At 41.8% G+C, this 23,080-nt stretch overlaps 1 long non-coding RNA gene across 1 annotated transcript; it reads right to left on the reverse strand.

Moving 5' to 3' along the window:
* Nucleotides 1–349: 349 nt before the first annotated feature.
* LOC148662532 (uncharacterized) lies at nucleotides 350–7,934 on the reverse strand. Its single transcript, XR_015936380.1, has 6 exons — nucleotides 6,638–7,934; nucleotides 5,184–5,901; nucleotides 4,840–5,031; nucleotides 4,493–4,547; nucleotides 4,301–4,355; nucleotides 350–1,397 (listed from the first exon to the last, which is right to left on the reverse strand). It is a non-coding gene; the product is annotated as an uncharacterized LOC148662532 (long non-coding RNA).
* Between the last annotated feature and the right edge of the window lie 15,146 nt (nucleotides 7,935–23,080).

The raw sequence follows: 23,080 nt of genomic DNA on the forward strand, positions 1-23,080 counted from the left end.
TGTGTCCCTCGCTGTGAATAAAGAGCACTGCGATCCCTTACCTTGTGGCTGTGAGTGTTTGTGCCCACAGCTGCCCCGCTGGGCCTCCTGCACTGGAGGACTGGGCCCAGGTGAGCCCCTCGACCCCTCCCCGCTAAAAAAGATGAGGGAGGAAAAACCAGTTATGAGTCTCTGGCTGATCCCTTTTCCTGAGGGTCTGATTAGAAAGGGTCACCAGCTAACTGCGAAACAAGCACAAGAAGAAATAAGGCCCTCTCCCCAGTCTAGCTCTACACTTTCATGAGGGCTCCTGTTGAACCTCCTCTTAGCGGAAAGAGAAACACTGGCCCTGCCTGCCCACCCACCCGAGCCCCCCTTGCCCTTCAAGCACCAGGAACACGAACCCACCCCCCAGCACAGCTCCTCGTTCACCGAGAACCACCCAGCTTGTCCCTCCCTCTCTTATTTTAAAGCTGCTGGCAATTTCTCTGCAGCTCGAATGTTTTCTTCCCACCCCCAAGTCCAACTCACTGAACAGACCACTGCCTCCACCTTCCACCCCGCTGCAGGAGCTGAGCTCCCATACCCTTATTATATACACCAGCTGAGCCTCATTAACCCAGGGGAGGCAGCCCATTGGCCACTGTTCTCCCCCATGGCCTGCTGGGAAATGTAGTTCATGAGGTCCTGCAGCAGGACAGTTCAAGTAATAAAGGCAGAGGAGTGTCAACCCAGCTTCCCTTCCCCAGTTCCCGCTGCCCTTTACCCATCACGGCCTCCTACTCACTCCCCTCCGTGACCCGGCTTCATCCCTCTGCTCTTCTCCCCCCTTCATATCCCTACCTTACGTGTGGCAATACTGTGAGAGTAGTAATGAGGTGGATCATGTTTGAAACATGAGAGGATGAGCCTGCAGGGCAAGAGGTCACACACGCACACGCACACGCACTGGAGACAGACGAGTACTGCACCTGCCCCTCCGGCCCACCACTCTTCCTCCGAAACCTGACAGCAAATTACTACTCCACCACCGACTCCGCTCACAGGACAAAGGGTGAAAGAACTCAGGCTCTCCAACACTAACGCCTGGAGGAGGAGGGCACAGGCCCAGCAGCACAGACGGCCTCAGACCTCAGGGAAACTGAGACTCATCCTCTCCAGGCAGGGTGTTGGGATCCCGGGTGACAGAGTCCAGCTCTTTGCTCTTTATCGGCTCACAGGTGCAGCTCAGACTCTGGCCTGAGTGACAGCGGCCAGGCGACGGCGCAGTAGTCTCTCTCTCTCTCTCACTGTCCTCAGCGCAGGAGGTGCTGCTGTGCTCCAGATGCATCTGCCTCTCCCGCTGAGCCTGTTGGTACGCAGCTCCTGGTCCCCACTGGCTGCTTCTCCACAGAGACACCAAGAACAGCAGCTCTGTCCTGGAGCACAGAGACAGAGGAAGATTAACACACAGACACAGGGGATTCAATCAACCTAGCCCAGATGAGAGCAGGTCATTCAGGAAACAGGCATGTCTGATACAACAGGGGGGCAGTGTGTAAATATTACAGCACAGTAACAGGCAACAATTCATACACAGGGCTGAGTATTACAAGGGTAGAGGCAGGAGTTCTTCACCGTAACACTGACTATTAAAGCACAGTACAGACAGCTGTTTAGAACACAGGTGTGTCACTATTACAGCACATTTCAGGTGTGAATTCAGGACAATGAGCAGTCAGTCCTACTTAATGCACAGTCCAGATCTCAGTACACAGCTGCGGAATATTATCAGACAGTAGTGGTGGGTTTAGTGACAAGCTTGAGTATTATAATGTACAGAAGAGTTCAGTACACAGCTAGCAGTGGCACTAGTACAGCACAGTAGATTATAGGTGACATTTCAGCACAATTATCCGTCATTAGTACAGTCATGATTTCAGGATAGATGTAGTCGCATATTACAGTAGAGGTTTGATTATTAAAAATACACAGAGGAGAGTTCAGCACAGGAGTACATCAGTATCACAGCACAGTACAGGCAAGAATTCATACAGAAGTTTGAGTATTACAACAAAACAAGTGACAGTTCAGCACGGGAGTGTGTCAATGGCACAGCACAGTACAAACAAGAATTTATACACAGGTTTGAGTATTACAAGAGTACAGGACAGGCACCAATTCATACACAGGTTTGAGTATTACAAGAGCACAGGTGACAGTTCTTTACACAAGAGTACAGGACAGGCAACAATTCATACACAGGTTTGAGTATTACAAGAGTACAGGTGACAGTTCTTTACACAAGAGTACAGGACAGGCACCAATTCATACACAGGTTTGAGTATTACAAGAGTACAAGTGACAGTTCTTTACACAAGAGTACAGGACAGGCAACAATTCATACACAGGTTTGAGTATTACAAGAGTACAGGTGACAGTTCTTTACACAGGAGTACAGGACAGGCAAGAATTCATACACAGGTTTGAGTATTACAAGAGTACAGGTGACAGTTCTTCACACAGGAGTATCACTAAGTATTGAAGCACAGGACAGGCAAGAATTCATACACAGGTTGAACAGTGAAGCACAGTAAAGGCTGTTCAGCACCCAAGTGTGTCAGTGTGTCACTATTAAAGCACAGTAAAGTTGAGATTTCAGTACACAAATGTTTGAGTATTACACTACCATATATGCGAGTTCAGTACACAGGTGTGTCAGTGTGTCACTGTTGCAGCACAGTACAGCTGAGAGTGAGGCCGATACGTCACTGATTATTAAAGCACAGTACAGGTGAGAGCTCAGCACACAGATGTGTTCTTGAGAATGAAACCTCAGTACAGCTGAGGGTTCAGTATTCCAACACAGTTCAGGCAAAAGGTCAGCACACAGGAGAGCTCAGCACAATGATTTGTCATGGATTATTAAAGCACAGTACAGTCGAGATTTCAGTACACAGCAGCGCATGTGAGTTCAACACACAGGTTTGAGTATAAAAGCTCAATTGAGATTGGAGTTCAGCGCACTGGGTCGAATACTAAAGTACAATACAGAGTAGAGCTCAGCACACAGGTGTGTCAGTGTGTCACTATTACGGCACAGTACAGGTGAGACTTCAGAACACAGATGTGTCCTTGAGTATTACAGTGCAGTACCAGTGAGAGATCAGTATATGGGTTTCAGTATAACAACAGTCAACAACAGAGTTCATTACACGTGTGTCAGTGTGAGTATTAAAGCTCAGTAAAGCTGAGAATTCAGTAGACTGGTGTGTCAGTGTATTGTAGATACAGTATTTGTGAGAATTCAACACACCACTGTTGAGTATAACAACGCAGTACAGGCAAACGTTCAGCACACAGGTTTGAGTTTAAAGCTCAATAGAGATGACAGTTCAATACTCAGGGTTGTATACTAAAGCACAGTACAGGTGAGAGCTCAGCACACAGGTGTGTCAGTGTGAGTACTGCAGCACAGTACAGGTGAGACTTGACCACAATGATGTGTCACTGATTATTAAAGCACAGTACAGTCAAGATTTCAGTACACTGATGTGTGGAGTATTATAGTACAGTACAGGTGGGTTCAGTGCACATGTTTGAGTATAACAGAGTACAGTAGAGAGTTCAGCGGACTGATGTGTCACTGAAGATTAAATCGCAGTACAATCGCAAAGTCGGCACACTGGAGTATCGGTGTGAGTATTCAAGTGCAATACAACCATACCGGTGTGTCGTCGAGAATTCAGTACAGGCGAGAGATCAGTACACAGGTTTCAGTATAACAACAGTACACAGCAGAATACATTACACGTGTGTCAGTGTGAGTACTGAAGCTCAGTACAGTTGAGAGTTCAGCACACAGGTGTGTCACTGTGAGTATTAAAGCTCAGTACAGCCAAGAGTTCAGTATGCATGTTAGAGTATTGTAGCGCAGCTGAAAAGATCAGCATGCAGGTTTCAGTATTAAAAGTTCAACAGATGTGAGAGTTCAATACTCAGGTTTCAATACTAAAGCACAGTACAGGTGAGAGCTCAGCACACAGGTGTGTCAGGACCAGTATTCAGTATATGTGAGAATGCAGCACACCACTGTCAACACCACACTCCCTACAGTACAGCCACTGTGATGACCATTGTATCAGAACAGTCTATCTGTCACAGTAGACAGAAGCCCTGGAGTACAAGAGCTGTGTCCCCCCTCAGGAATCAAACCTGCAACCTACAGGTACTAAGCCCAGGTAAGCACTGTGAAGCCGTGGAGTTTCACAGCCCACAGGCAGCTGGAGAGACAGGCACACAGACTGACACAAGGAGGAAGAAATCAAGGAGAGTCTCCTACCTCCATCCAAACTCCTCATCCACACCTGTCTTCCCTCTGTCAGTGTCTGGTCATCCTGGAAAACAAGGGAAAAGAAAGTCAGAAGAGAACTTCCCAGCTCTATCACAAGTCCCGATCCATACCTATCTTCCCACTGTTAGACTCTGAATCCTGGAAAATGAGGGAAAATAAAGTTGGGAGAGAGCTTCTCACCTCTATCACAACTCCCCATCTGTACCGATCTTCCCACTGCCAGCCTCTGGCCACTCTGGAAAATTAGGGAAAAGAACACACCTGAGAGAATCCCATTTGTATAGCAACTCCCCTTCCAAACCTGTCTTCTCATCGTCAGCCTCTGGACATCCTGGAAAATTAGGGAAAGAGCTTCACAACTCGATAACCATTACTACTGCTGCCTCTAAAAATATCAACACTACTGCTTCTCTTCCTAGTGCTGCTACTGAAATAATGACATTAGTTCTTCTATTACTAGTGCTGCTACTGGAAATTATGACACTACTGGTTATATTCCTAGTGCCATCTACATAAAAACATCACACCTGATCAGAAGAGAAAAATGGACACACAAGCCCTGTGAGGACGTCGTGAACAACGGAGCGGGTCTATGAAGGCACTCGAGCAGTCAGGGGGCTGTGTGGGACAGTGCCAGGCCGCCTCATGGTGGTCTGACCGCTCTCTGTCCCCTGCAGATGGACCGTCCAGACCACACCTGCTCCGGCTCAGGCTGGGATCTGTCCCATTTAAACAATCGGAGAGAAACATCACGCCCTCACCCTTTAAAACAAAAACAAACATGTAAACAGTATCCTCAAAGGTACGTTTCTTATTTATTGTTCTAAGCTGTGAATAAACCTCCACCATAAAGGATCACACAGTGACTTACATTCGGGACAAAGCTTCTGCCACAGCGCTGTCTCTCCCCCGGCCACGACAGACAGCAGGACTGTACATCTGTGAAAAGAAACTCCGGCGCTTCAGTCTCTGGTCTGAATTCCTCAGTCCTCAGTGGAGAGACACGAGAGGGTCACGGTCAGTGTCAACTGTCCAAGATGGAGAGACAAAAACTTCACAATGAGGCAACGCCAGTGTTAAAGTAAGCCTTTCCTTTTCTATAAGAGTCGTTTCTCTGATGCCTGTTCAACATTAACGTTGAGGCTGTACTGGCGCACTCTGGCTGCCGGCGCATCATCCTGGGGGGGCTGGAGGGGATCCCCCTGACCTGGGAAGAGCTGTAGAAGTGTAAACAATGATTATTATTATTCAACTTGCTTGGAAAATAACAAAGTGTCCTGTAAGAGAACAGTACCAGCAGCTGAATCACTTGCAGCCACAGTAATCTGAAAGGTCACAAACACACAGGTCTGTGAAAAGCTTTGGGCTCCCCTGTCTTCCCACTGACCGCATCTGGACATCCTGGAAAATCAGGGAAAAGAAAACAGGTGAGAGAAACCCACCTCTATCACGACACCCCACCCATACCTGTCTTCCCACTGTCAGCCTGTGGACATCCAGGAAAACCAAGGAAAAGAAAAAACAGGTGAGAGAATCCAACCTCTATCACAACTCCATACTGGGCTTCCCACTGTCAGCATCTGGACATCCTGGAAAAGCAAGGAAAATAAAAGTCTGGAGAGAGCTTCCCACCTCTATCACAACTCTTAATCCATACCTGTCTTCCCAATATCAGCCTCTGGACATCCTGGAACATGAGGGAGAGAGCTTCACAGCTCTCCCCCTTACTACTGCTGCTCATAAAAACAACAACATTACTGCTTCTACTACTGGTGCTGCTACTGAAAAAATCACACTTCTGCTTTTATGAGAGCAGCTACTGAAACAAACAACCCCACTGCTTTTATTACCATTACTGCTCCTGAAAACATCAACACGACTGTTTCTATTACCGGTGCTCTTACAATAACAAGAACATTATGCTCCATTACTAGTGCTGCTCCTGAAAACAACAACACCACTGTTTCCATTACCAGTGTAATAGTAATACTAAAGCACAGTACAGGTGAGAGCTCAGCACACAGGTGTGTCAGGACCAGTATTCAGTTTATGTGAGAATGCAGCACACCACTGTCAACACCACACTCCCTACAGTACAGCCACTGTGATGACCATTGTATCAGAACAGTCTATCTGTCACAGTAGACAGAAGCCCTGGAGTACAAGAGCTGTGTCCCCCCATCAGGAATCAAACCTGCAACCTACAGTTACTAAGCCCAGGTAAGCACTGTGAAGCCGTGGAGTTTCACAGCCCACAGGCAGCTGGAGAGGCAGGCACACAGACTGCCACAAGGAGGAAGAAATCAAGACAGGAGAGTCTCCTACCTCCAACCAAACTCCTCATCCACTCGGGTCTTTCCATTGCCAGCGTCTGGACTTCCTGGAAAATGAGGGAAAAGACCGCATGTGAGAGAATCCCACCTCTATCACAACTCCCCATCCATACCCACCTTCCTACTGTCAGACTGTGGATCCTGGAAAATCGGGGGAAACGAAGTTGGGAGACAACTTCTCACCATCACAACTCCTCACCCATACCCGTCTTCCCACTGTCAGCCTCTGGACATCCAGGAAAAGTAGGAAACAGACTGCAGGTGAGAGCTTCCCACCTCTATCACAACTCCCCATCCATACCTGTCTTCTCTCTGTCAGCATCTGGACATCCTGAAGAAAGTTGGGAGAGAGCTTCCCACCTCCATCACAACTCCTAATCCATACCTGTCTTCCCAGTTGAGATCAAGCACACAGCAGCTCTCAGTGGGGAGGACAGCAGAGGGATGGAGCCAGTTCAGAGAGGGGGGGGGGGTGATTAGGAGGCCATGATGGGTAAAGACCAGGGGGGGAATCAGGCCAGGACACTGGGGTAACACCCTTACTCTTTTCCAGAAATACCCCGGGATAATATAAAGAAGAAATTAAAATAGTTAAGGGCATAAACATACAGTGATTTAACAAAAGAGAAACCACACCAATTTGTGTTTGTGTTTGTAAAGGAGGTGGAGTGTGTTTACTGCAGCAGCACAGAGGCACAGTGATCGGCACTGTCATCTCGCAGTTCTGGGTGCCTTGCTTCAAGTCTGGACCAGGGGTGCTGTGTGTGTGGAGTCTGCATGTTCACCCACACTTAGGGAGGACTTCCTCTGGGTCTTCCAGATTCCTCCCACAGTCTCAAGACACGCTGATGGATTAACTGCCTGCTGGGAAAAATGGCCCTGGTGTGACAGTGTTTGTCCTGTCCAGGGTGTGTGAGTGTGTTTGTCCTGTCCAGGGTGTGTGTGTGTGTGTGTGTGTGTGTGTGTGTGTGTGTGTGTGTGTGTGTGTGTGTGTGTGTGTGTGTGTGTGTCCTCTGACGGACTGGTGTCCTGTCCAGGGTGTGTGTGTGTGTCCTGTGATGGACTGGTGTCCTGTCCAGGGTGTGTGAGTGTGAGTGTGTGTGTCCTGTCCAGGGTGTGTGAGTGTGTGTGTGTGTCCTGTGACGGACTGGTGTTCTGTCCAGGGTGTGTGTGTGTGTGTGTCCTGTGATGGACTGAAAAAACACAAATGATACAATCCCACCTCAACACAACTCCTCATCCATACCTGTCTTCTCACTGTCAGCGTCTGGACATCCTGGAAAATGAGGGAGAGAGCTTCACAACTCACTTTTACTACTGCTGCTCATAAAAATAACCATTACTTCCTCTATTACTAATGCTGCTACTGATAATAACAACACTACTGCTTGTATATCTAGTGCCGCTGCTGAAAACAACATTACTGTTGTATTTATATATAAATAACATTACTAGTTATTTATAAGAACGAAAACATTATGCATCTATTTGCAGTGGTGCCACTGAAAATACAGATACAATTTCTATTACTAGTGCTGCTACTAAACATAACGACACTACTGCTTGTATTACTAATTCTCCTGCTGAAAATAATAATGCTTCTATTCCTACTGCTGCTCCTTAAAATAACTACTGCTTCTATGCTTGTGTTACCACTGAAAATAACTCGACTGGTTCTATTACTAGTTTTGTTACTGAAAATAACACTACTGCATGCATTACTAGTGCCGCTACTGAAAAACACTACTGCTTCAAATCCTAGTGCTACTACTGAAATTAACGACACTACTGCTTCTATTACTAGTGCTGCTACTAAACATAATGACACTACTGCTTGTATTACTAGTTCTCCTGGTGAAAATAACACTACTGCTTCTATTACCACTGCTACTGATGATAACACTACAGCTTCTATTACTAGTGCTACTGATAATAACACTACAGCTTCTATTACTAGTGCTGCTCATTAAAATCACAACACTACTGCTACATATGAAAATAGCAATATTACTGCCTCTATTTCTAGTGCTGCTACTAAACAACGACACTACTGCTTGTATTACTAGTTCTGCTGCTGAAAACATCAACACTACTGCTTCTAATTCTAGCCCTTTTACTGAAAATATCGACACTACTGCTTCTCATTCTAGTGCTGTTACTGAAAATATTACTCCTTGTATTTCCACTGCATCTATGAAACATAACAGTACTACTGCCTCTATTTCTAGTGCTGCAACTGAAATTACACACTACTGCTTCTATTACTAGTTGTTACTGAAAATAACGATAGTACTGCTTCTACAGCTAGTGCTGTTACTGAACAAAACAGCACCACTGTTTTTATTACTAGTGCTGCTACTGAAAATTTCAACACTACTGCTTCTCATTCTAGTACTGTTACTGAAAATATCAACACTAACGCTTCTCACTCTAGTACTAGATACTGAAAATATCAATACCACTGCTTCTAATTCTAGTACTGTTACTAAAAATATTACTGGTTGTTTTTCTAGTGCAACTACAGAAAATAACAATACTACTGCTTCTAATTTTAGTGCTGCTACTGAAAATATCAACACTACTGCTTCTCATTCTAGTACTGTTACTTAAAATATTACTGCTTGTATTTCTAGTGCAACTACAGAAAATACCAACACTACTGCTTCTAACTCTAGTACTAGTTACTGACAATATCAACACTACTGCTTCTCATTCTAGTATTGTTACTAAAAATATTACTGGTTGTATTTCTAGTGCAACTACAGAAAATACCAACACTACTGCTTCTAACTCTAGTACTAGTTACTGACAATATCAACACTACTGCTTCTCATTCTAGTATTGTTACTAAAAATATTACTGGTTGTATTTCTAGTGCAACTACAGAAAATAACAATACTACTGCTTCTAATTCTAGTACTGTTACTGAAAATATCAACAGTACTGCTTCTAACAGTAGTACTAGTTACTGAAAATATCAACACTACTGCTTCTCATTCTAGTGCTGTTACTGAAAATAATATTACTGCTTGTATTTCTAGTGCAACTACAGAAAATATCAACACTACTGCTTCTAACTCTAGTACTGTTACTGAAAAAACCAACACTACTGCTTCTAACTCTAGTAGTAGTTACTGACATTATCAACACTACTGCTTCTAATTCTAGTACTGTGACTAAAAATAATATTACTGGTTGTATTTCTAGTGCAACTACAGAAAATAACAATACTACTGCTTCTAATTTTAGTGCTGCTACTGAAAATATCAACACTACTGCTTCTAATTCTAGTACTGTGACTAAAAATAACATTACTGCTTGTATTTCTAGTGCAACTACAGAAAATAACACTACTGCTTCTAATTCTAGCCCTGTAACTGAAAATATCAACACTACTGCTTCTAATTTTAGTGCTGCAACTGAAATTAACGACACTACTGCTTCTATTACTAGTTGTTACTGAAAATAAATGATACTACTGCTTCTACAGCTAGTGCTGTTACTGAACAAAATAGCATCACTGCTTTTATTACTAGTGCTGTTACTGAAAATATCAACAATACTGCTTCTCATTCTTGTACTGTTACTGAAAATATCAACACTACTGCTTCTCATTCAAGTACTGTTACTGAAAATATCAAAACTACTGCTTCTCATTCTAGTGCTGTTACTGAAAATAATTACTTCTTGTATTTCAACTGCAACTATGAAACATAACACTACTACTGCCTCTATTTCTAGTGCTGCAACTGAAATTAATGACACTACTGCTTCTATTACTAGTTGTTACTGAAAATAACGATACCACTGCTTCTACAGCTAGTGCCGTTACTGGACAAAACAGCACCACTGCTTTTATTACTAGTGCTGCTACTGAAAATATCAACGCTACTGCTTCTAATTCTGATCCTGTTACTGAAAATATCAACACTACTGCTTCTCATTCTAATCCTCTTACTGAAAATATCAACACTACTGCTTCTCATTCTAGTGCTGTTACTGAAAATATTACTGCTTGTATTTCAATTGCAACTACAGAAAATATCAACACTACTGCTTCTAACTCTAGTACTGTTACTGAAAATACCAACACTACCGCTTCTAACAGTAGTACTACAGATGCAGCCATTCAAAGTGCGCGGTACAGACACGTACCGCAGGTAATTGGCTGCGGTATCGCGTATCATGACGCAAGATGACGCTGGGTACCGCGGTACGTGATTGGTTGACTGACAGGGGCACTCGTGGTCCGTTGGTCTGTTGTAGAAAGACTTACTGTAAACGCCTTTACTGTGCCCGTTGTAGATATTGAATTTTACCACTGAAGGGAAATCTTAGTAGCTGAGCATAAAAAGAATAGGATACTGTAACGCGTGTGAAGGCCATAAACGATATTAATTTTGGAACATAAACATACAGTATATAGCTGGTCTTGGTACTTTAAAGAAAAAAATACACACCAGTATTCCATTTCTCCCTAAACATTTTAAGCTTCGAAGTCTTTAACTAACGTGATAGCGGAGTCAACAAGCATACTTTCAGAATTTGATTAACAGGGAATATAATATGGAATCGCGTATCTAAAGAATTTAATAACGGTATGATTATATTCGTGCACTGCGACAGGGCTGTGTAGGGCTGTTTCGCCTCCCTGTTCATGCGAGTTGTCTTGTAGCCTACTGGTCTACGTGCCTGACTAACAACTGGCAGGTTGTGTGTTCGAATCCAGCTGGTGCTGGACTTTTCTTTTAACAAACATTTCTTCGAAAAAATAGAATAGCGATGGACAATCAATTGACTTTTATATTTCAAAATATTGCAACGATCGATTATAAGTCATTTTTGATAACAATGAATAGTCACCTTCTTCCCTTCTGACAACGGTCCCTGCTTCTGCTTCCTGCTTCTATTGTGTGTGTGTGTGCAACAGAGTAAATTTTTATAGAGAAATGGAGGCTGGACAGTATGCGTTACAATATAAACATTTATATTGATTTCAATCGTGTTCTGATTTAAATCGCAAACGCGTGTTTAATTATATGTGTTTTTTAATCATAATCAGGCTAATGCAACATAAATTGATACAGTATCTTTGTCTTCTAAGTATCTTAATAAACTTTCAGCACAGCTTTCTACCCGTCAAGATATATATTTCTTGGGATTTTGGGATCAAACGTGGAAGGATTAGATTGTAATCGTTTTTATTTGTCAAATACGTGATTGTATTTCTGAATGTTATGTGACACCTACAGTAGTTCACTGCTTTAAATACATCGAATTAAGAAAGTTATGTGTAGCACTTTAGATCTTTTTTCTGAACCAGGGAACATCTGATCATGTTTCTCTATAACAATAATAAGGACACGACCAGAGTTATGGTTTTCCAGAAAAAAAGCCAGACCCCCATTAGTCTTCCTGAGATCGTCGGATTATGAACGAATAAAAGCATCTTATTAAAAACGCGTTTGCTTTTGTCTGGGTATTTACTTTGTAATCTGTGGTTTACATCTACTGTATTGTTTTGAGATGCCACTTTTAAAGGTGATATGTAAAATAAAGTTTTTTATTATTGTTATAGAGAAACATGATCAGATTTTCCCTGGTTCAGAAAAAAGACGATTAAAATCGGTTATCTTTCCAAGAAGTTTCTGCTTTGTGCTAAGACATTAACGAGTACAACCCCCCTCTGCAGGAGGGCTGGCTGTGACGAATTAAACCAGTTTCACGGGTATTTTCAATGTAGGAAGTACAGAAGAACAGCACAAAAAAAAAACAGACATTGTGTGGTACAGCACGGAGCTCAGTCAATTCAAACAAGTTCAGTTTCAAAAGAACTGCAAGGACATAAAAACTCCCTTGCTTTTAACAGAGCGTTCCATAATTTCTAACTACGAAAATGATTTAAACTGCGACACTTATCATTCACCAAGAGCTCGAAATATCAGGATCCTCTAGAGCACAGCAAAGACTGTATTAAAAGAATCGCTTATCTCAAGAAATTAATAAGATATAATTATATTCGTTTAATTCATATAATTATATAATGCTAGCGAACTCTTGTTTTTATGTCCACTATAACTACGCTGGGCAAACGCCCAGTTCATCTGGCATTTTCTTTTACGCTGCGGGCATTCTCCTGGTCTGTGTCTTCTAGGATATAATGCCAGCGAACTCTTGTTTTTATGTCCACTATAACAGACAATCTCCTTTGCTTTTAACCGAGCGTTTAATAATTTCCTAAAATGAAAATGATTTACTTTATTTCCCTCACGGGATCAATAAAAGTATCTATCATCTGTCTAAACTATGGGACAGAATTCTGGGGTCTCCCCATACCAGAGATTATGGTAGGGCTTCAGAATGGTGATTGGCTGACACCATCTGACACCCCTCTGATTGGAGAAAAAAGACGTGCTGGTTTGCTATACATACAGTACTGTACCAGGAAGAGGATTTCTTTCTGTTCGAAACGTGTATTTTAAAAGTTTAAGAAGTAAAAACCTTACAGCATACACAGATTTCGTTATCTTTGTCTTATGCATAATAATGTTCACCGCTCTGTAAAGCAAATTAATAATAAACTATTTTATATAGCGTTTTAAACGAATAAGTAATTAGATTGCTCATAAACCTAATCACTTGCTTTTTCTTTTTATTTAGGGTCAGATTTCAACTATAGATCGTATTATTAATAACCATAATAACAACCAACCAACAAAAACAACCATATAAACATAATTGAAGTCAACTCCTAGGTACTGTAACTGTCGTGTGGATAGTTTCACAAGAATCAGACAAAGGTTTAAGCATCGCTTGTTCTAGATAAAACTGCAAAAAAAACAAAACAACAACCCATAATGTACTTCTTTGCGGCTCTGTTTGCCCAAATCATATATTCACAACGTGAAATCTAGAAAATAATATTACGTAACCAAAATCCGCAATATGGAAACAGAACCTGTGTAATTGTTGATAGATAATGTACTCAAGACGTACTACAACATTTAAAAAATGACTTGTATGTACTTGATATCTCTAATCAATCCACGGCCACATTGTTAAAAGCAGAGTCCCAGCAGAAAACGAAACTAAAACACATACCGTTTTGCGCTTCTTATAGTTGCTCAAAAGTAATTTGACCGTATGAAATGCATAATATAAACCTAGAAACATATACGTGAGCAGTATTTACGCACTGTAGTATCGGTGTTAAGACATACCTCTGAAATACTGTAAATCAAGTTAAAAATATCTCAAGACCGATTCTGGTCATTATGAAACCATGTTTCGTGTGTGTTTTCTTTAAAGTACCGAGACCAACCATATACTGTATGTTTATGTTCCAAAATTAATATCGTTTATGGCCTTCACACGCGTTGCAGTATGCTCCTATTCTTTTTATGCTCAGCTACTAAGATTTCCCTTCAGTGGTAAAATTAGATATGAATATTCAATACTTAAACGGGCACAGTTAAGACATTAAATATACATATACATACTGTATACAGTACAGTTTTCATACGGTAATATGTTTATGTTCCTGAATCAATCTCTTTTATGAGCATGTGAAAGGCATGGTGAATCGATTCTCAAAAATTACTGTACTTTGCATGATTGGAAACAAATGCGTGATTGCGAAATGCTGTGGTGTTACTTTTACAAAGACGGTCAATGAAAAAAAGAATGTTGACCAGGGCAATACTTTGAGTTTACACTTACAGCAGTACACGAATATAATCATACCGTTATTAAATTCTTTAGATACGCGATTCCATATTATATTGGCAGAAAAGCTTAAAACTACCACTTTTTCACACGCTATTTCACATGCTTGTTAAATACTTCAATGCTTAAAATCGTTAGGGAGAAATGGAATACCGGTGTGTATTTTTCCTTTAAATTACCGATTCCTGGAATCTGACTGGCTGACACCCTTCTGAAGTGGTTCCATAAAATCTGGTATACGGAAAAGAAAGCGTTGATAAATACAAGTGTCTTTTAATACACTCCTTGCTGTGCTCTTGAGGATCCTTGTGATATTTTGAGCTCTAGTTGAATGATAAGTGTCGCATTTTAAATCATTTTCGTAGCTAGAAATTATGAAACGCCCTGTTAAAAGCAAGGGAGTTTTTATGCCCGTTGAAGTAAAACAAAATGCCTGACAAAGTATGGCTTGGACAGATTCCAAGTGCTTGTACAAATGTGCTAAAGAAATTATACTTTGAGTATACAGCGTGTTCAAAGTCATCCATTATTAATACTATTAGTAATATCTTCAGTAAAGGCTTTGATGCATAAATATTTCTGATAAAGGTAGGTTGTGTACTTTTGTCCAACTGAGCAATCTTGCTTTAATAAAATATACCAACATTTTAATGACTGATGATTAACATGCTGTAATACACAGTTCAAAATTAAAGGCTCAAATGCTGTACATGAGAGGTTAAGCTCCCCCTGGCGGTTTTACAAGGTGACGCCGGATAGTTTCCGGCAGAGCGTCAAATGACGCGCGATTAACCACGTGACAGTGCGTGATACCGCGTGACACTGCGTGATACCACGTGATACCGCGACACGCCCACCGGGGTATGCCGCGAAATACCTCACCCATTTTGAATGGCTGCATCTGTAGTTACTGACAATATCAACACTACTGCTTCTAATTCTAGTGCTGTTACTGAAAATATTACTGCTTGTATTTCAAGTGCAACTACTGAAAATAACAATACTACTGCTTCTCACTCTAGCCCTGTTACTGAAAATATCAACACTATTGCTTCTCATTCTAGTACTGTTACTGAAAATATCAACAGTACTGCTTCTAACAGTGTACTAGTTACAGAAAATATCAACGCTACTGCTTCTCATTCTAGTACTGTTACTGAAAATAATTACTCCTTGTATTTCTACTGCAACTACAGAAAAAAAGCAATACTACTGCTTCTAACTCTAGTACTATTACTGAAATATCAACACTACTGCTTCTAACTCTAGTACTGTTACTAGAAATAATATTACTAGTTGTATTTCTAGTACAACTACAGAAAATAATACTACTGCTTCTAATTTTTGTGCTGCTACTGAAAATATCAACACTACTGCTTTTAACTCTAGTACTGTTACTGAAAATATCAACACTACTGCTTCTCATTCTAGTCCTGTTACTGAAAATATCAACACTACTGCTTCTCATTCTAGTCCTGTTACTGAAAATATTACTGCTTGTATTTCTAGTGCAACTACAGAAAATAACACTACTACTGCTGCTTCTAATTTTAGTGCTGCTACTTAAAATATCAACACTACTGCTTCTCATTCTAGTCCTGTTACCGAAAATATCAACACTACTGCTTCTAACTCTAGTACTGTTACTGAAAATATTACTGCTTGTATTTCTAGTGCAACTACAGAAAATATCAACACTACTGCTTCTAACTCTAGTACTGTTATTGAAAATATCAACACTACTGCTTCTATAACTAGTTGTTACTGAAAATAACGATACTACTGCTTCTACAGCTAGTGCCGTTCCTGGACAAAACAGCACCACTGCTTTTATTACTAGTGCTGCTACTGAAAATATCAACACTACTGCTTCTCATTCTAGTACTGTTACTGAAAATATTACTGCTTGCATTTCTAGTGCAACTACAGAAAATAACAATACTACTGCTTCTAATTCTAGTACTGTCACTGAAAATATTACTGCTTGCATTTCTAGTGCAACTACAGAAAATAACAATACTACTGCTTCTAATTTTAGTGCTACTACTGAAAATATCAACACTACTGCTTCTAACTCTAGTACTGTTACTGAAAATATCAACACTACTGCTTCTATTACTAGTTGTTACTGAAAATAACGATACTACTGCTTCTACAGGTAGTGCTGTTACTGGACAAAACAGCACCACTGCTTTTATTACTAGTTCTGCTACTGAAAATATCAACACTACTGCTTCTAACTCTAGTACTGTTACTGAAAATATCAACACTACGGCTTCTAACAATAGTACTAGTTACTGAAAAAATTACTGCTTGTATTTCTAGTGCAACTACAGAAAATAACACTACTGCTTCTCTTTCTAGTACTGTTCCTGAAAATAATTACTCCTTGTATTTCTACTGCAACTATGAAACATAACACTACTACTGCCTCTATTTCTAGTGCTGCAACTGAAATTAACGACAGTACTGCTTCTCATTCTAGTACTGTTACAGAAAATATTACTGCTTGTATTTCTAGTGCAACTACAGAAAATAATAATACTACTGCTTCTAATTTTAGTGCTGCTACTGAAAATATCAACACTACTGCTTATCATTCTAGTACTGTTACTAAAAATATTACTGGTTGTATTTCTAGTGCAACTACAGAAAATAATACTATTGATTCTAATTTTAGTGCTGCTACTGAAAATATCAACAGTACTGCTTTTAACTCTAGTACTGTTACTGAAAATATCAACACTACTGCTTCTCATTCTAGTCCTGATACTGAAAATAATATTACCCCTTGTATTTCTACTGCAACTATGAAACATAACAGTACTACTGCCTCTATTTTTAGTGCTGCAACTGAATATAACATTACTGTTTGTATTTCTAGTGCAACTACAGAAACAAATCAATACTACTGCTTCTAACTCTAGTACTGTTACTGAAAATATCAACACTACTGCTTCTAACTCTAGTACTAGCTACTGACAATATCAAAACTACTGCTTCTAACTCTAGTACTGTTACTGAAAATATTACTCCTTGTATTTCTACTGCAACTATGAAACTTAACACTACTACTGCCTCTATTTCTAGTGCTGCAACTGAAATTAACGACACTACTGCTTCTATTACTAGTTGTTACTGAAAATATCAACAGTACTGCTTCTTACAGTAGTACTAGTTACTGAAAATATCAACACTACTGCTTCTAATTCTACTACTGATACTGAAAATATTACTGGTTGTATTTCTAGTGCAACTACAGAAAATAACAATACTACTGCTTCTCATTCTAGTCCTGTTACTGAAAATATCAACACTACTGCTTCTCATTCTAGTCCTGTTACTGAAAATATCAACACTACTGCTTCTCATTCTAGTCCTGTTACTGAAAATATCAACACTACTGCTTCTAATTCTAGTACTGATACTGAAAATATTACTGTTTGTATTTCTAGTGCAACTACAGAAAATAACACTACTGCTTCTCTTTCTAGTACCGTTACTGAAAATATTACTCCTTGTATTTCTTCTACAACTATGAAACATAACACTACTACTGCCTCTATTTCTAGTGCTGCAACTGAAATTAATGACACTACTGCTTCTAATTCTAGTACTGTTACAGAAAATATTACTGCTTGTATTTCTAGTGCAACTACAGAAAATAACAATACTACTGCTTCTAATTTTTGTGCTGCTACTGAAAATATCAACACTACTGCTTCTCATTCTAGTCCTGTTACTGAAAATAACATTACTGCTTGTATTTCTAGTGCAACTACAGAAAATAACAATACTAGTGCTTCTAACTCTAGTACTGTTACTGACAATATCAACACTACTGCTTCTAACTCTAGTACTAGTTACTGACAATATCAACACAACTGCTTCTAATTCTAGTACTGTTACTAGAAATAATATTACTGGTTGTATTTCTAGTGCTGCTCCTGAAAATATCAACACTACTGCTTCTCATTCTAGTCCTGTTACTGAAAATATCAACACTACTGCTTCTCATTCTAGTGCTGCTACTGAAAATAATATTACTGCTTGTATTTCAAGTGCAACTACAGAAAATATCAACACTACTGCTTCTAACTCTAGTACTGTTACTGAAAATACCAACACTACTGCTTCTCATTCTAGTACTGTTACTAAAAATATTGCTGGTTGTATTTCTAGTGCAACTACAGAAAATAACAATACTACTGCTTCTAACTCTAGTACTGTTACGGAAAATATCAACACTACTGCTTCTAATTCTAGTACTGTTACTAGAAATAATATTACTGGTTGTATTTCTAGTGCAACTACAGAAAATAACAATACTACTGCTTCTAATTCTAGCCCTTACTGAAAATATCAACACTACTGCTTCACATTCTAGTCCTGTTACTGAAAATAACATTGCTGCTTGTATTTCTACTGCAACTATGAAACACTACTACTGCCTCTATTTCTATTGCGCCAACTGAAATTAATGACACTACTGCTTCTATTACTATTTGTTACTGAAAATAACGATACTACTGCATCTAACACCACTGCTTTTATTACTAGTCCTGCTTCTGAAAATCACACTACTGTTCCTTTTGAAAATAACACTAGTGCTTCCATTTCTTGTCCTGCTACTAAACATATCAACACTACTGCTTCTCTTCCTACTGCTGCTTCTGAAAATAACTCGACTGCTTCTAATACTAGTGGTTACTGAAAATAACACTACTGTATGAATTACTAGTGCTGCTACTGAAAATTACAACACTACTGTTGCTTACGAATATAACGCTACTGCTTCTATTATTAGTGCTGCTAATGAAAAAATAGGACTACTGCTTTTATTACTAGTAGCCACTGCGAGTAACACTACTGCTTCTATTTCTAGTGCTGCTACTGAATATAACACTACTGCATATATTCCTAGTGCTGCTACTGAAAATAACGACACTACTGCTTGTATTACTAGTTCTCCTGCTGAAAATAACACTACTGCTTCTACAGCTAGTGCTGCAACTGAAAAGAACAGCACCACTGCTTCTATTCCAGTTACTGAAAATAATATTAGTGCAGAAAGTCCAGCTCATTTCACAACTGTTTACTTCCTTTTGTCTCTTTCCAAAGCAAATTTGCTTCTTAAGAATAAAGTGGTCGATTACAAAGAAATGTTTGTAGAGAGAAAAACAACTAATATGGAAATCTAAAAGCTTTCCTGTGTGAGTGTGCTGTATAAAACTCATTGCCTTTACCATCTCAGATCAGTACGAGAGGCTGCTCTCAGATCTGCATGACTGTATTCTCCCCCTGCGCGTGAATACAGGACTCTGCTTGACCACACCTCACCTGAGTGAAGAGTTTTCTTCGACACCACCTCTACTGCTGCGTCTGAAAACATCACTACTACTGCTTCTACTCCAAGTGTTATCTTCAGTAGCAACACCACTGCTTCAGTTACTAGTACCCTTAATGAATGATCTATTATCAGTTGTGCTACTGAAAAAAATAACACCACTGTTTCTATTACTAGTGCTGCTACTTAAAATGACAACACTACTGCTGCTTATGAAAATAGCAATATTACTGCCTCTATTTCAACTGCTGCTACTGAAATTAACGACACTACTGCTTCTAATACGAGATCTCCAGCTGAAAATAACACTACTGCTTATAACCCTAGTGCTTTCGCTGAAAATAATACTGCCTGTATTACTAGTGCTGCTACTGATAACACTACTGTTTCTATTACTAGTGCTACTAGTGAAAAGAGCACCTACTGCTTCTATTACTAGTGTTTCTAATAAAACAGTCTTACTGTTAATGAAACCATAACCATACTTCATCATGTACTGATTCAATACTTCCAGCGCTCCTCTTTCACTAGGGGGGTTGTGAAGGTTGTGAAGCAGAGACTCACCTGGTCTGCACTCACCTGCCTGGCGCCTCGTGCCCTGCGGTGCTGATGGGGTCCCCTGTCCCCTCCTGTGCTGACCAGTCAAGCACACCCCCCCTGTCCTCTAACTGCAGGTCTGGGGGCACCCTCTCCAGTCCTGGCTGCCTGGTCCCGTTTCCTAACATTCCCATTCCCTGCCCACCTGTCTCGGAGCTTCCCGGACGTCCCACAGCCTCCCTGCCCTCTCCCTGTCCGCTGGGGCCGAGGTCCTCCTGTAGGAGCTGCGTCTGTCAGAAACAAACATGCCTGAAGGTTCGACTGTGGGTTCTGTCCCCTCCTTGTCATTCTGACACCCCAGAGTTTTAATAATAATAATGATAATAATAATAATACAATACTTATAATACTACTACTAATAATCATCTTACACTTCTATAGCTCTTTTCTGGACCCTCCCCTCAGAGCTCTTCCCAGGTCAGGGGGATCCCCTCCAGCCCCCCAAGTGTGCAGCCCCCACCTGGGTGATGCTCCAGTCCGCTCAGCACACAGCAGCTCTCAGTGGGGAGGAGAGCAGAGGGATGGAGCCAGTTCAGAGAGGGGGGGGTGATTAGGAGGCCATGATGGGTCAAGACCAGGGGGGGAATCAGGCCAGGGCACTGGGGTAACACCCCTACTGTTCTCCAGAAACACCCTGGGAGCGCCCCCTGCTGGCCCCACTAACACCTCTCCCAGCAGCAGCAGCCTCAGCTTTCCCAGGAGTCTCCCCTCCAGGTACTGGCCAGGCTCACACCTGCTGGGCTCCAGTGGGGCTGCCAGCTGGGAGCAGCAGGGTGAAACAGCTGCTGGATTCTGCAGAGCTGGGATGAGTTAACCTGCTCCACAGCGCCGCCCTGCAGGCAGCCTCCTGCACAGTCCTTCACACTAACTTACTGTTATAATAATTAATAATAATAATTGCTTACACTTATATAGCGCTTTTCTGGACACTCCACTCAAAGCGCTTTACAGGTAATGGGGACTCCCCTCCACCACCACCAATGTGCAGCATCCACCTGGATGATGCGACGGCAGCCATAGTGCGCCAGAACGCTCACCACACATCAGCTATCAGTGGGGAGGAGAGCAGAGTAATGTAGCCAATTCATAGAAGGGGATTATTAGGAGGCCATGATTGGTAAGGGCCAATTGGAAATTTGGCCAGGACACCGGGGTTACACCCCTACTCTTTTCGAGAAGCGCCCTGGGATTTTTAATGACCACAGAGAGTCAGGACCTTGGTTTTACGCCTGTTTACAGTATAGTGTCCCCATCACTATACTGGGGCATTAGGACCCACATGGACCACAGGGTGAGCGCCCCCTGCTGGCCCCACTAACACCTCTTCCAGCAGGAACCTTAGTTTTTCCCAGGAGGTCTCTCATCCAGGTACTGACCAGGCTCACACCTGCTTAGCTTCAGTGGGTTGCCAGTTGTGAGTTGCAGGGTGATATGGCTGCTGGCTGTTGTCACTGCTGACCCACAGGCGAGGATGCTGAAGCCCCTCGGTACCTCTGCAGCCTGGCGTGAGCTCACTGGGGAACAAAACACAAACGTATAATGAATAAAACTCTGAAAATGTGATCTTACCCTTTTTACTGCTCGTTCAAAGTCCAAATGGAAACGTTTGTACTCTTGTTCCCAGCCTTAATGTCGATGACAGCGTCCTCCCCGAACTGCCCTTGAAATCAACAACACGTCTGCAGATCAGAGGGGACGGTGTGTGCAGACAGGAGGAACCAGACTGAATCTGACTCAAGTACAGACGTGATGGCACCCTAAACCTGACTAACTCTCCAGACAGGAGAGATGCTGTCGGCTGTACTGATGGCCACAGTGATACAGACAGAGTGGGAGTGAGGGGGGCCTCACCAGACAGCGCATTGACACAGATGAACTGGTGCTTTTCCACATGCTGGTCAGGAGTACTGGACTGGGAGCACCGGCAGACGCCACTGTCCCACGTCAGGACGCCGTCTATCAGCAGAGAGGAGTCCAGTGACATCTCCCCCACCTCTCTCTCCACCCACCTCACTCCCAGAGACGAGGCTCCAGGATCAGGCTTCCCGGCGTCGTGTCTCCTGACACACTGGTGAGGAGGCAGATCAGGGTGATTTCAGGGCGTCATTCAGCCATTTCCAGTCCCTGCTTGTGTCAGAGACCTCTTGCCTTCAGTCAGTGAAGTCTGTGCTCAGTGGGATTCAGGTGGGGTGATGGACTGGGCCAGTCAAGAACATGTTCCTTTATTCTGGCCCTGAAAACCTCCATGGTGGGTTTAGCGGTATCCCAGCAGTTTGGGGGTCACCGTCCTGCTGCAAGGTGAAGTGCCGTCCAGTGAGTTCTGAGGCATTCAGAAAAAATGGAACATTTAATAACTTAACAAAAAGTCACAGATAGTATTTACAACACCTGCCTTTTGGCAAACAATGCTTAGAGCTTACCTTAATTCACTCCCAAAATGTAGAAGGCAAAAAAAATACAATTATGCGATACAAAGATCCAAAAAATACTATTAAAAACCCTTATTTTAATTGGCAGCACTATTTTTATAAACTGCAAACGTCGATCTGAGCAGGTCAGGTGCTTCTGCACACTTCAGGACTCATCCTGCTGCTGCGGTCTGCAGTCACATCGTCAGCCCAGGACAGGACACCAGCTCCCCCGCGGCTCGAAGACGAGGAGGTGTGCAGATCACGAGCCCCACTCTCCTCTTCCCATCTCTCCGGTACAGGTCCATCTTCCTGTCATCCGTCCGGAAAGCCTCCGTCCCAGAACTCTGCAGGTTTA

This window comes from Lepisosteus platostomus, chromosome 5 (assembly GCF_059453375.1).
Source record: "Lepisosteus platostomus isolate fLepPlt1 chromosome 5, fLepPlt1.hap1, whole genome shotgun sequence".
NCBI lineage: Eukaryota > Metazoa > Chordata > Actinopteri > Semionotiformes > Lepisosteidae > Lepisosteus > Lepisosteus platostomus.